Below are 15,872 nucleotides of genomic sequence, written 5' to 3' on the forward strand. Positions count from 1 at the left end.
GGCTACATAAACAATTATTAATAATTGTTTACAGTTGCGTAAATAATTACTACACTCTGTAAAACCAACCACATTGGCTAGGTAAACAATTATTACTAATTATTTACAGTTGCGTAAATATAATTACTAATTATTACCACACTGTAAAACCAACCACAATGGCTAGGTAAACTTTTAATACTAATTATTTACATTTGCGTAAATATAATTACCAATTACTTCCACACTCTGCAAAACCAACCACAATGGCTAGGTAAACTATTACTAATTATTTACAGTTGCGAAAATATAATTACTAATTATTACCACACTGTAAAACCAACCACATTGGCTAGATAAACAATTATTACTAATTATTTATAGTTGCATAGTATACTTACTAATTATTACCACACTCTGTAAAACCAACCACATTGGCTACATAAACAATTATTAATAATTATTTACAGTTGCGTAAATAATTACTACACTCTTTAAAACCAACCACATTGGCTAGGTAAACAATTATTACTAATTATTGACAGTTGCGTGAATATAATTACTACACTCTGTAAAACCAACCACAATTGCTAGGTAAACTATTATTACTAATTATTTACAGTTGCGTAAATATAATTACTAATTATTACCACACTGTAAAACCAACCACAATGGCTAGGTAAACTTTTATTACTAATTATTTATAGTTGCATAGTATACTTACTAATTATTACCACACTCTGTGAAACCAACCACATTGGCTACATAAACAATTATTAATAATTATTTACAGTTGCGTAAATAATTACTACACTCTGTAAAACCAACCACATTGGCTAGGTAAACAATTATTACTAATTATTTACAGTTGCGTAAATATAATTACTAATTATTACCACACTATAAAACCAACCACATTGGCTACATAAACAATTATTAATAATTATTTACAGTTGCGTAAATAATTACTACACTCTTTAAAACCAGTCACATTGGCTAGGTAAACAATTATTACTAATTATTGACAGTTGCGTGAATATAATTACTACACTCTGTAAAACCAACCACAATTGCTAGGTAAACTATTATTACTAATTATTTACAGTTGCGTAAATATAATTACTAATTATTACCACACTGTAAAACCAACCACAATGGCTAGGTAAACTTTTATTACTAATTATTTATAGTTGCATAGTATACTTACTAATTATTACCACACTCTGTAAAACCAACCACATTGGCTACATAAACAATTATTAATAATTATTTACAGTTGCGTAAATAATTACTACACTCTGTAAAACCAACCACATTGGCTAGGTAAACAATTATTACTAATTATTTACAGTTGCGTAAATATAATTACTAATTATTACCACACTGTAAAACCAACCACAATGGCTAGGTAAACTTTTAATACTAATTATTTACATTTGCGTAAATATAATTACCAATTACTTCCACACTCTGCAAAACCAACCACAATGGCTAGGTAAACAATTATTACTAATTATTGACAGTTGCGTGAATATAATTACTAATTATAACCACACTCTGTAAAACCAACCACAATTGCTAGGTAAACTATTATTACTAATTATTTACAGTTGCGTAAATATAATTACTAATTATTACCACACTGTAAAACCAACCACAATGGCTAGGTAAACAATTATTACTAATTATTTATAGTTGCATAGTATACTTACTAATTATTACCACACTCTGTAAAACCAACCACATTGGCTACATAAACAATTATTAATAATTATTTACAGTTGCGTAAATAATTACTACACTCTTTAAAACCAACCACATTGCCTAGGTAAACAATTATTACTAATTATTGACAGTTGCGTGAATATAATTACTACACTCTGTAAAACCAACCACAATTGCTAGGTAAACTATTATTACTAATTATTTACAGTTGCGTAAATATAATTACTAATTATTACCACACTGTAAAACCAACCACAATGGCTAGGTAAACTTTTAATACTAATTATTTACATTTGCGTAAATATAATTACCAATTACTTCCACACTCTGCAAAACCAACCACAATGGCTAGGTAAACTATTATTACTAATTATTTACAGTTGCGAAAATATAATTACTAATTATTACCACACTGTAAAACCAACCACATTGGCTAGATAAACAATTATTACTAATTATTTATAGTTGCATAGTATACTTACTAATTATTACCACACTCTGTAAAACCAACCACATTGGCTACATAAACAATTATTAATAATTATTTACAGTTGCGTAAATAATTATTACTAATTATTGACAGTTGCGTGAATATAATTACTAATTATAACCACACTCTGTAAAACCAACCACAATTGCTAGGTAAACTATTATTACTAATTATTTACAGTTGCGTAAATATAATTACTAATTATTACCGCACTGTAAAACCAACCACATTGGCTAGATAAACAATTATTACTAATTATTTATAGTTGCATAGTATACTTACTAATTATTACCACACTCTGCAAAACCAACCACAATGGCTAGGTAAACTATTATTACTAATTATTTACAGTTGCGAAAATATAATTACTAATTATTACCACACTGTAAAACCAACCACATTGGCTAGATAAACAATTATTACTAATTATTTATAGTTGCATAGTATACTTACTAATTATTACCACACTCTGTAAAACCAACCACATTGGCTACATAAACAATTATTAATAATTATTTACAGTTGCGTAAATAATTATTACTAATTATTGACAGATGCGTAAATATAATTACTAATTATAACCACACTCTGTAAAACCAACCACAATTGCTAGGTAAACTATTATTACCAATTATTTACAGTTGCGTAAATATAATTACTAATTATTACCACACTGTAAAACCAACCACAATGGCTAGGTAAACTTTTATTACTAATTATTTACATTTGCGTAAATAATTACTACACTCTGTAAAACCAACCACATAACAGTAAAAGTCGGAAAAAAAGTCGGAAAAAAAAGTCGGAAAAAAAAGTCCAAAAATTTCTAGAACAAAACAAAGCAGTTTTTCTGTTTTTTTCAATTGTGCCTTCTCCCCCCAAAAGGGGGAGATGCTGGGCCGGTCCCGGAAGTAGTGCAGTACCGGGTCGACCCGTGGCGGAGTTGGAGCAAGCCCCGAACACTCCGCCGCGCTACAAAAATCAGTTTAATATCATGGGTACAATTAGAACCCGTAACAGATATTAAGCTGTTAAGAACAGATACTACACAAAGAGAAGTTTATTGACTTCCAAACTGATAGAGCACGATACATTGACAATGTGAACCACAATATACATACACTTATATGTAAAGGATACCGAATAATGTGCCAATACAATACAGATGTTGTAAGTCACTTTACATTAACAGTCTTATCTTCGTATCAGAGTCTGCTTATCCTTTATACAATTTCAATCAATTGGTACAAAAAAGGGATATACAATAATAATGGGAGAACCACTCAAATCTCTCCATCCCAATGCAATAGAAGGGGAAAGGGAAAAAAAAGGGGGGGGGGATGTACATGCATACATGTTATGATCCAACGCGCGTTACATGTGGTCATCAATACAACAATGTCGGCATCGTTAGCCCATTTGGTCTCACAACAAAGAACCGTGTGTGCCAACGCTGCAGAAACCGCGCCTCCCCGTCTAGTTCGAGCCGCTCTGACAGGTATTCCCAGAGCAGGAGGCGCAGGCTCTGCAGCCCGGGTACATGGCTCGTACTGGCTGCCTGCGTGCTTCCGCCAGGCAGCGGCGCTTCCACAAGACAAAAAGGGTACATGCCACAACTAGCCGCGCGAATGCACCCCGCGGTTGGTTTCTCCGCACCGAAAACATACGGTTGTTGCAGAAACAGCGTCGGTCCATCGTTTTTTGTTTGTAGCACTTGAGCTATGGTTTACCAAATCTCGACACATCCCTTGAAGGGGATTCTTAATCAAACCATTCTTTATTGCCTCAAATAATAGACTCACATGCAATGACACGCGGAAAAAGTAACCCAAGGTGTCACTGCATGCACGAGGCGCCCAACAATGCAATAGGACAGGCATTGAGAGGATTGCTGTTAGGCACATGGATAGCAGTGAGCTCGAATGAAAAAAGTTAGTTGGCCTCATCTTTGAGTTGTGATTGTCCTCCCCCAAAAACCGAGAGTCGCTTAGCTAGTCCCGGAAGTAGTGCAGTACCGGGTAGACCCGTGGCAGAGGTACAGCAAGCCCAGAATGCTCTGCCGCATTACAAAAAATAGTATAATGTCAGGGTTACAAATTACAACTGGCAACTGATATCAAGCTGTTAAAACAGTGTTTTCCAGAAATGTTTTGTACATTTGCAAGCAATGCTTTATTGCAGATACCTACTGCTATTAAGGCAAAAGCCTTTATTGCCTCATAGTTGTCGTTAGCAAAAGTGTCACATTTTTGCCACAGCACTTATTGGTCGCGAAGGGAAGACGTCGTGGAGGTGTCGACCAATCACAGAGCAACACCACAGTATGTGCAAATGCATAGCTTATATGTCCATATGTCAATCAATGAGCAGTTACTAATTAAAAAGGAAATAAATAAGTAAATAATTATTTATATGCTATGTCCTGGTTATTGCACTAATTACTCAATATTGGCTAGGTAAACAATTATTACTAATTATTTACAGTTGCGAAAATATAATTACTAATTATTACCACACTGTAAAACCAACCACATTGGCTAGATAAACAATTATTACTAATTATTTATAGTTGCATAGTATACTTACTAATTATTACCACACTCTGTAAAACCAACCACATTGGCTACATAAACAATTATTAATAATTATTTACAGTTGCGTAAATAATTACTACACTCTGTAAAACCAACCACATTGGCTAGGTAAACAATTATTACTAATTATTTACAGTTGCGTAAATATAATTACTAATTATTACCACACTGTAAAACCAACCACAATGGCTAGGTAAACTTTTAATACTAATTATTTACATTTGCGTAAATATAATTACCAATTACTTCCACACTCTGCAAAACCAACCACAATGGCTAGGTAAACTATTATTACTAATTATTTACAGTTGCGAAAATATAATTACTAATTATTACCACACTGTAAAACCAACCACATTGGCTAGATAAACAATTATTACTAATTATTTATAGTTGCATAGTATACTTACTAATTATTACCACACTCTGTAAAACCAACCACATTGGCTACATAAACAATTATTAATAATTATTTACAGTTGCGTAAATAATTACTACACTCTTTAAAACCAACAACATTGGCTAGGTAAACAATTATTACTAATTATTTACAGTTGCGTAAATATAATTACTAATTATTACCACACTGTAAAACCAACCACAATGGCTAGGTAAACTTTTAATACTAATTATTTACAGTTGCGTAAATATAATTACTAATTATTACCACACTGTAAAACCAACCACAATGGCTAGGTAAACTATTATTACTAATTATTTACAGTTGCGAAAATATAATTACTAATTATTACCACACTGTAAAACCAACCACATTGGCTAGATAAACAATTATTACTAATTATTTATAGTTGCATAGTATACTTACTAATTATTACCACACTCTGTAAAACCAACCACATTGGCTACATAAACAATTATTAATAATTATTTACAGTTGCGTAAATAATTACTACACTCTTTAAAACCAACCACATTGGCTAGGTAAACAATTATTACTAATTATTGACAGTTGCGTGAATATAATTACTAATTATAACCACACTCTGTAAAACCAACCACAATTGCTAGGTAAACTGTTATTACTAATTATTTACAGTTGCGTAAATATAATTACTAATTATTACCACACTGTAAAACCAACCACAATGGCTAGGTAAACTTTTAATACTAATTATTTACATTTGCGTAAATATAATTACCAATTACTTCCACACTCTGCAAAACCAACCACAATGGCTAGGTAAACTATTATTACTAATTATTTATAGTTGCATAGTATACTTACTAATTATTACCACACTCTGTAAAACCAACCACATTGGCTACATAAACAATTATTAATAATTATTTACAGTTGCGTAAATAATTATTACTAATTATTGACAGTTGCGTGAATATAATTACTAATTATAACCACACTCTGTAAAACCAACCACAATTGCTAGGTAAACTATTATTACTAATTATTTACAGTTGCGTAAATATAATTACTAATTATTACCACACTGTAAAACCAACCACAATGGCTAGGTAAACTTTTATTACTAATTATTTATAGTTGCATAGTATACTTACTAATTATTACCACACTCTGTAAAACCAACCACATTGGCTACATAAACAATTATTAATAATTATTTACAGTTGCGTAAATAATTACTACACTCTGTAAAACCAACCACATTGGCTAGGTAAACAATTATTACTAATTATTTACAGTTGCGTAAATATAATTACTAATTATTACCACACTGTAAAACCAACCACAATGGCTAGGTAAACTTTTAATACTAATTATTTACATTTGCGTAAATATAATTACCAATTACTTCCACACTCTGCAAAACCAACCAAAATGGCTAGGTAAACTATTACTAATTATTTACAGTTGCGAAAATATAATTACTAATTATTACCACACTGTAAAACCAACCACATTGGCTAGATAAACAATTATTACTAATTATTTATAGTTGCATAGTATACTTACTAATTATTACCACACTCTGTAAAACCAACCACATTGGCTACATAAACAATTATTAATAATTATTTACAGTTGCGTAAATAATTACTACACTCTTTAAAACCAACCACATTGGCTAGGTAAACAATTATTACTAATTATTGACAGTTGCGTGAATATAATTACTACACTCTGTAAAACCAACCACATTGGCTAGGTAAACAATTATTACTAATTATTGACAGTTGCGTGAATATAATTACTAATTATAACCACACACTGTAAAACCAACCACAATTGCTAGGTAAACTATTATTACTAATTATTTACAGTTGCGTAAATATAATTACTAATTATTACCACACTGTAAAACCAACCACAATGGCTAGGTAAACTTTTAATACTAATTATTTACATTTGCGTAAATATAATTACCAATTACTTCCACACTCTGCAAAACCAACCACAATGGCTAGGTAAACTATTATTACTAATTATTTACAGTTGCGAAAATATAATTACTAATTATTACCACACTGTAAAACCAACCACATTGGCTAGATAAACAATTATTACTAATTATTTATAGTTGCATAGTATACTTACTAATTATTACCACACTCTGTAAAACCAACCACGTTGGCTACATAAACAATTATTAATAATTATTTACAGTTGCGTAAATAATTATTACTAATTATTGACAGTTGCGTGAATATAGTTACTAATTATAACCACACTCTGTAAAACCAACCACAATTGCTATGTAAACTATTATTACTAATTATTTACAGTTGCGTAAATATAATTACTAATTATTACCACACTGTAAAACCAACCACAATGGCTAGGTAAACTTTTATTACTAATTATTTATAGTTGCATAGTATACTTACTAATTATTACCACACTCTGTAAAACAAACCACATTGGCTACATAAACAATTATTAATAATTATTTACAGTTGCGTAAATAATTACTACACTCTGTAAAACCAACCACATTGGCTAGGTAAACAATTTTTACTAATTATTTACAGTTGCGTAAATATATTTACTAATTATTACCACACTGTAAAACCAACCACAATGGCTAGGTAAACTTTTAATACTAATTATTTACATTTGCGTAAATATAATTACCAATTACTTCCACACTCTGCAAAACCAACCACAATGGCTAGGTAAACTATTACTAATTATTTACAGTTGCGAAAATATAATTACTAATTATTACCACACTGTAAAACCAACCACATTGGCTAGATAAACAATTATTACTAATTATTTATAGTTGCATAGTATACTTACTAATTATTACCACACTCTGTAAAACCAACCACATTGGCTACATAAACAATTATTAATAATTATTTACAGTTGCGTAAATAATCACTACACTCTTTAAAACCAACCACATTGGCTAGGTAAACAATTATTACTAATTATTGACAGTTGCGTGAATATAATTACTACACTCTGTAAAACCAACCACAATTGCTAGGTAAACTATTATTACTAATTATTTACAGTTGCGTAAATATAATTACTAATTATTACCACACTGTAAAACCAACCACAATGGCTAGGTAAACTTTTAATACTAATTATTTACATTTGCGTAAATATAATTACCAATTACTTCCACACTCTGCAAAACCAACCACAATGGCTAGGTAAACTATTATTACTAATTATTTACAGTTGCGAAAATATAATTACTAATTATTACCACACTGTAAAACCAACCACATTGGCTAGATAAACAATTATTACTAATTATTTATAGTTGCATAGTATACTTACTAATTATTACCACACTCTGTAAAACCAACCACATTGGCTACATAAACAATTATTAATAATTATTTACAGTTGCGTAAATAATTATTACTAATTATTGACAGTTGCGTGAATATAATTACAAATTATAACCACACTCTGTAAAACCAACCACAATTGCTAGGTAAACTATTATTACTAATTATTTACAGTTGCGTAAATATAATTACTAATTATTACCACACTGTAAAACCAACCACAATGGCTAGGTAAACTTTTATTACTAATTATTTATAGTTGCATAGTATACTTACTAATTATTACCACACTCTGTAAAACCAACCACATTGGCTACATAAACAATTATTAATAATTATTTACAGTTGCGTAAATAATTACTACACTCTGTAAAACCAACCACATTGGCTAGGTAAACAATTATTACTAATTATTTACATTTGCGTAAATATAATTACTAAGTATTACCACACTGTAAAACCAACCACAATGGCTAGGTAAACTTTTAATACTAATTATTTACATTTGCGTAAATATAATTACCAATTACTTCCACACTCTGCAAAACCAACCACAATGGCTAGGTAAACTATTATTACTAATTATTTACAGTTGCGTAAATATAATTACTAATTATTACCACACTGTAAAACCAACCACATTGGCTAGATAAACAATTATTACTAATTATTTATAGTTGCATAGTATACTTACTAATTATTACCACACTCTGTAAAACCAACCACATTGGCTACATAAACAATTATTAATAATTATTTACAGTTGCGTAAATAAGTACTACACTCTTTAAAACCAACCACATTGGCTAGGTAAACAATTATTACTAATTATTGACAGTTGCGTGAATATAATTACTAATTATAACCACACTCTGTAAAACCAACCACAATTGCTAGGTAAACTATTATTACTAATTATTTACAGTTGCGTAAATATAATTACTAATTATTACCACACTGTAAAACCAACCACAATGGCTAGGTAAACTTTTAATACTAATTATTTACATTTGCGTAAATATAACTACCAATTACTTCCACACTCTGGAAAACCAACCACAATGACTAGGTAAACTATTATTACTAATTATTTACAGTTGCGAAAATATAATTACTAATTATTACCACACTGTAAAACCAACCACATTGGCTAGATAAACAATTATTACTAATTATTTATAGTTGCATAGTATACTTACTAATTATTACCACACTCTGTAAAACCAACCACATTGGCTACATAAACAATTATAAATAATTATTTACAGTTGCGTAAATTATTATTACTAATTATTGACAGTAGCGTGAATATAATTACTAATTATAACCACACTCTGTAAAACCAACCACAATTGCTAGGTAAACTATTATTACTAATTATTTACAGTTGCGTAAATATAATTACTAATTATTACCACACTGTAAAACCAACCACAATGGCTAGGTAAACTTTTATTACTAATTATTTATAGTTGCATAGTATACTTACTAATTATTACCACACTCTGTAAAACCAACCACATTGGCTACATAAACAATTATTAATCATTGTTTACAGTTGCGTAAATAATTACTACACTCTGTAAAACCAACCACATTGGCTAGGTAAACAATTATTACTAATTATTTACAGTTGCGTAAATATAATTACTAATTATTACCACACTGTAAAACCAACCACAATGGCTAGGTAAACTTTTAATACTAATTATTTACATTTGCGTAAATATAATTACCAATTACTTCCACACTCTGCAAAACCAACCACAATGGCTAGGTAAACTATTACTAATTATTTACAGTTGCGAAAATATAATTACTAATTATTACCACACTGTAAAACCAACCACATTGGCTAGATAAACAATTATTACTAATTATTTATAGTTGCATAGTATACTTACTAATTATTACCACACTCTGTAAAACCAACCACATTGGCTACATAAACAATTATTAATAATTATTTACAGTTGCGTAAATAATTACTACACTCTTTAAAACCAACCACATTGGCTAGGTAAACAATTATTACTAATTATTGACAGTTGCGTGAATATAATTACTACACTCTGTAAAACCAACCACAGTTGCTAGGTAAACTATTATTACTAATTATTTACAGTTGCGTAAATATAATTACTAATTATTACCACACTGTAAAACCAACCACAATGGCTAGGTAAACTTTTATTACTAATTATTTATAGTTGCATAGTATACTTACTAATTATTACCACACTCTGTAAAACCAACCACATTGGCTACATAAACAATTACTAATAATTATTTACAGTTGCGTAAATAATTACTACACTCTGTAAAACCAACCACATTGGCTAGGTAAACAATTATTACTAATTATTTACAGTTGCGTAAATATAATTACTAAGTATTACCACACTGTAAAACCAACCACAATGGCTAGGTAAACTTTTAATACTAATTATTTACATTTGCGTAAATATAATTACCAATTACTTCCACACTCTGCAAAACCAACCACAATGGCTAGGTAAACTATTATTACTAATTATTTACAGTTGCGTAAATATAATTACTAATTATTACCACACTGTAAAACCAACCACATTGGCTAGATAAACAATTATTACTAATTATTTATAGTTGCATAGTATACTTACTAATTATTACCACACTCTGTAAAACCAACCACATTGGCTACATAAACAATTATTAATAATTATTTACAGTTGCGTAAATAAGTACTACACTCTTTAAAACCAACCACATTGGCTAGGTAAACAATTATTACTAATTATTGACAGTTGCGTGAATATAATTACTAATTATAACCACACTCTGTAAAACCAACCACAATTGCTAGGTAAACTATTATTACTAATTATTTACAGTTGCGTAAATATAATTACTAATTATTACCACACTGTAAAACCAACCACAATGGCTAGGTAAACTTTTAATACTAATTATTTACATTTGCGTAAATATAACTACCAATTACTTCCACACTCTGGAAAACCAACCACAATGACTAGGTAAACTATTATTACTAATTATTTACAGTTGCGAAAATATAATTACTAATTATTACCACACTGTAAAACCAACCACATTGGCTAGATAAACAATTATTACTAATTATTTATAGTTGCATAGTATACTTACTAATTATTACCACACTCTGTAAAACCAACCACATTGGCTACATAAACAATTATAAATAATTATTTACAGTTGCGTAAATTATTATTACTAATTATTGACAGTAGCGTGAATATAATTACTAATTATAACCACACTCTGTAAAACCAACCACAATTGCTAGGTAAACTATTATTACTAATTATTTACAGTTGCGTAAATATAATTACTAATTATTACCACACTGTAAAACCAACCACAATGGCTAGGTAAACTTTTATTACTAATTATTTATAGTTGCATAGTATACTTACTAATTATTACCACACTCTGTAAAACCAACCACATTGGCTACATAAACAATTATTAATAATTGTTTACAGTTGCGTAAATAATTACTACACTCTGTAAAACCAACCACATTGGCTAGGTAAACAATTATTACTAATTATTTACAGTTGCGTAAATATAATTACTAATTATTACCACACTGTAAAACCAACCACAATGGCTAGGTAAACTTTTAATACTAATTATTTACATTTGCGTAAATATAATTACCAATTACTTCCACACTCTGCAAAACCAACCACAATGGCTAGGTAAACTATTACTAATTATTTACAGTTGCGAAAATATAATTACTAATTATTACCACACTGTAAAACCAACCACATTGGCTAGATAAACAATTATTACTAATTATTTATAGTTGCATAGTATACTTACTAATTATTACCACACTCTGTAAAACCAACCACATTGGCTACATAAACAATTATTAATAATTATTTACAGTTGCGTAAATAATTACTACACTCTTTAAAACCAACCACATTGGCTAGGTAAACAATTATTACTAATTATTGACAGTTGCGTGAATATAATTACTACACTCTGTAAAACCAACCACAGTTGCTAGGTAAACTATTATTACTAATTATTTACAGTTGCGTAAATATAATTACTAATTATTACCACACTGTAAAACCAACCACAATGGCTAGGTAAACTTTTATTACTAATTATTTATAGTTGCATAGTATACTTACTAATTATTACCACACTCTGTAAAACCAACCACATTGGCTACATAAACAATTATTAATAATTATTTACAGTTGCGTAAATAATTACTACACTCTGTAAAACCAACCACATTGGCTAGGTAAACAATTATTACTAATTATTTACAGTTGCGTAAATATAATTACTAATTATTACCACACTGTAAAACCAACCACAATGGCTAGGTAAACTTTTAATACTAATTATTTATATTTGCGTAAATATAATTACCAATTACTTCCACACTCTGCAAAACCAACCACAATGGCTAGGTAAACTATTATTACTAATTATTTACAGTTGCGTAAATATAATTACTAATTATTACCACACTGTAAAACCAACCACATTGGCTAGATAAACAATTATTACTAATTATTTATAGTTGCATAGTATACTTACTAATTATTACCACACTCTGTAAAACCAACCACATTGGCTACATAAACAATTATTAATAATTATTTACAGTTGCGTAAATAATTACTACACTCTTTAAAACCAACCACATTGGCTAGGTAAACAATTATTACTAATTATTGACAGTTGCGTGAATATAATTACTAATTATAACCACACTCTGTAAAACCAACCACAATTGCTAGGTAAACTATTATTACTAATTATTTACAGTTGCGTAAATATAATTACTAATTATTACCACACTGTAAAACCAACCACAATGGCTAGGTAAACTTTTAATACTAATTATTTACATTTGCGTAAATATAATTACCAATTACTTCCACACTCTGCAAAACCAACCACAATGGCTAGGTAAACTATTATTACTAATTATTTACAGTTGCGAAAATATAATTACTAATTATTACCACACTGTAAAACCAACCACATTGGCTAGATAAACAATTATTACAAATTATTTATAGTTGCATAGTATACTTACTAATTATTACCACACTCTGTAAAACCAACCACATTGGCTACATAAACAATTATTAATAATTATTTACAGTTGCGTAAATAATTATTACTAATTATTGACAGTTGCGTGAATATAATTACTAATTATAACCACACTCTGTAAAACCAACCACAATTGCTAGGTAAACTATTATTACTAATTATTTACAGTTGCGTAAATATAATTACTAATTATTACCACACTGTAAAACCAACCACAATGGCTAGGTAAACTTTTATTACTAATTATTTATAGTTGCATAGTATACTTACTAATTATTACCACACTCTGTAAAACCAACCACATTGGCTACATAAACAATTATTAATAATTATTTACAGTTGCGTAAATAATTACTACACTCTGTAAAACCAACCACATTGGCTAGGTAAACAATTATTACTAATTATTTACAGTTGCGTAAATATAATTACTAATTATTACCACACTGTAAAACCAACCACAATGGCTAGGTAAACTTTTAATACTAATTATTTACATTTGCGTAAATATAATTACCAATTACTTCCACACTCTGTAAAACCAACCACAATGGCTAGGTAAACTATTACTAATTATTTACAGTTGCGAAAATATAATTACTAATTATTACCACACTGTAAAACCAACCACATTGGCTAGATAAACAATTATTACTAATTATTTATAGTTGCATAGTATACTTACTAATTATTACCACACTCTGTAAAACCAACCACATTGGCTACATAAACAATTATTAATAATTATTTACAGTTGCGTAAATAATTACTACACTCTTTAAAACCAACCACATTGGCTAGGTAAACAATTATTACTAATTATTGACAGTTGCGTGAATATAATTACTCCACTCTGTAAAACCAACCACAATTGCTAGGTAAACTATTATTACTAATTATTTACAGTTGCGTAAATATAATTACTAATTATTACCACACTGTAAAACCAACCACAATGGCTAGGTAAACTTTTAATACTAATTATTTACATTTGCGTAAATATAATTACCAATTACTTCCACACTCTGCAAAACCAACCACAATGGCTAGGTAAACTATTATTACTAATTATTTACAGTTGCGAAAATATAATTACTAATTATTACCACACTGTAAAACCAACCACATTGGCTAGATAAACAATTATTACTAATTATTTATAGTTGCATAGTATACTTACTAATTATTACCACACTCTGTAAAACCAACCACATTGGCTACATAAACAATTATTAATAATTATTTACAGTTGCGTAAATAATTATTACTAATTATTGACAGTTGCGTGAATATAATTACAAATTATAACCACACTCTGTAAAACCAACCACAATTGCTAGGTAAACTATTATTACTAATTATTTACAGTTGCGTAAATATAATTACTAATTATTACCACACTGTAAAACCAACCACAATGGCTAGGTAAACTTTTATTACTAATTATTTATAGTTGCATAGTATACTTACTAATTATTACCACACTCTGTAAAACCAACCACATTGGCTACATAAACAATTATTAATAATTATTTACAGTTGCGTAAATAATTACTACACTCTGTAAAACCAACCACATTGGCTAGGTAAACAATTATTACTAATTATTTACAGTTGCGTAAATATAATTACTAAGTATTACCACACTGTAAAACCAACCACAATGGCTAGGTAAACTTTTAATACTAATTATTTACATTTGCGTAAATATAATTACCAATTACTTCCACACTCTGCAAAACCAACCACAATGGCTAGGTAAACTATTATTACTAATTATTTACAGTTGCGTAAATATAATTACTAATTATTACCACACTGTAAAACCAACCACATTGGCTAGATAAACAATTATTACTAATTATTTATAGTTGCATAGTATACTTACTAATTATTACCACACTCTGTAAAACCAACCACATTGGCTACATAAACAATTATTAATAATTATTTACAGTTGCGTAAATAAGTACTACACTCTTTAAAACCAACCACATTGGCTAGGTAAACAATTATTACTAATTATTGACAGTTGCGTGAATTTAATTACTAATTATAACCACACTCTGTAAAACCAACCACAATTGCTAGGTAAACTATTATTACTAATTATTTACAGTTGCGTAAATATAATTACTAATTATTACCACACTGTAAAACCAACCACAATGGCTAGGTAAACTTTTAATACTAATTATTTACATTTGCGTAAATAT

The 15,872-nt window shown here is 29.1% G+C and overlaps 1 non-coding gene and 1 pseudogene across 1 annotated transcript; both read right to left on the reverse strand.

The window, feature by feature from the left end:
• Positions 1-3,083: 3,083 nt before the first annotated feature.
• On the reverse strand, positions 3,084-3,273 carry LOC146171117 (U2 spliceosomal RNA). Its single transcript, XR_014702981.1, has one exon. It is a non-coding gene; the product is annotated as a U2 spliceosomal RNA (small nuclear RNA).
• Positions 3,274-4,175: 902 nt separating this feature from the next.
• On the reverse strand, positions 4,176-4,346 carry LOC146171118 (U2 spliceosomal RNA; annotated as a pseudogene).
• Positions 4,347-15,872: the final 11,526 nt, after the last annotated feature.

This window comes from Amblyomma maculatum, unplaced genomic scaffold (genome assembly GCF_055883805.1).
Source record: "Amblyomma maculatum isolate TAMU_Amacu unplaced genomic scaffold, ASM5588380v1 scaffold_23, whole genome shotgun sequence".
Classification (NCBI taxonomy): Eukaryota; Metazoa; Arthropoda; class Arachnida; order Ixodida; family Ixodidae; genus Amblyomma; species Amblyomma maculatum.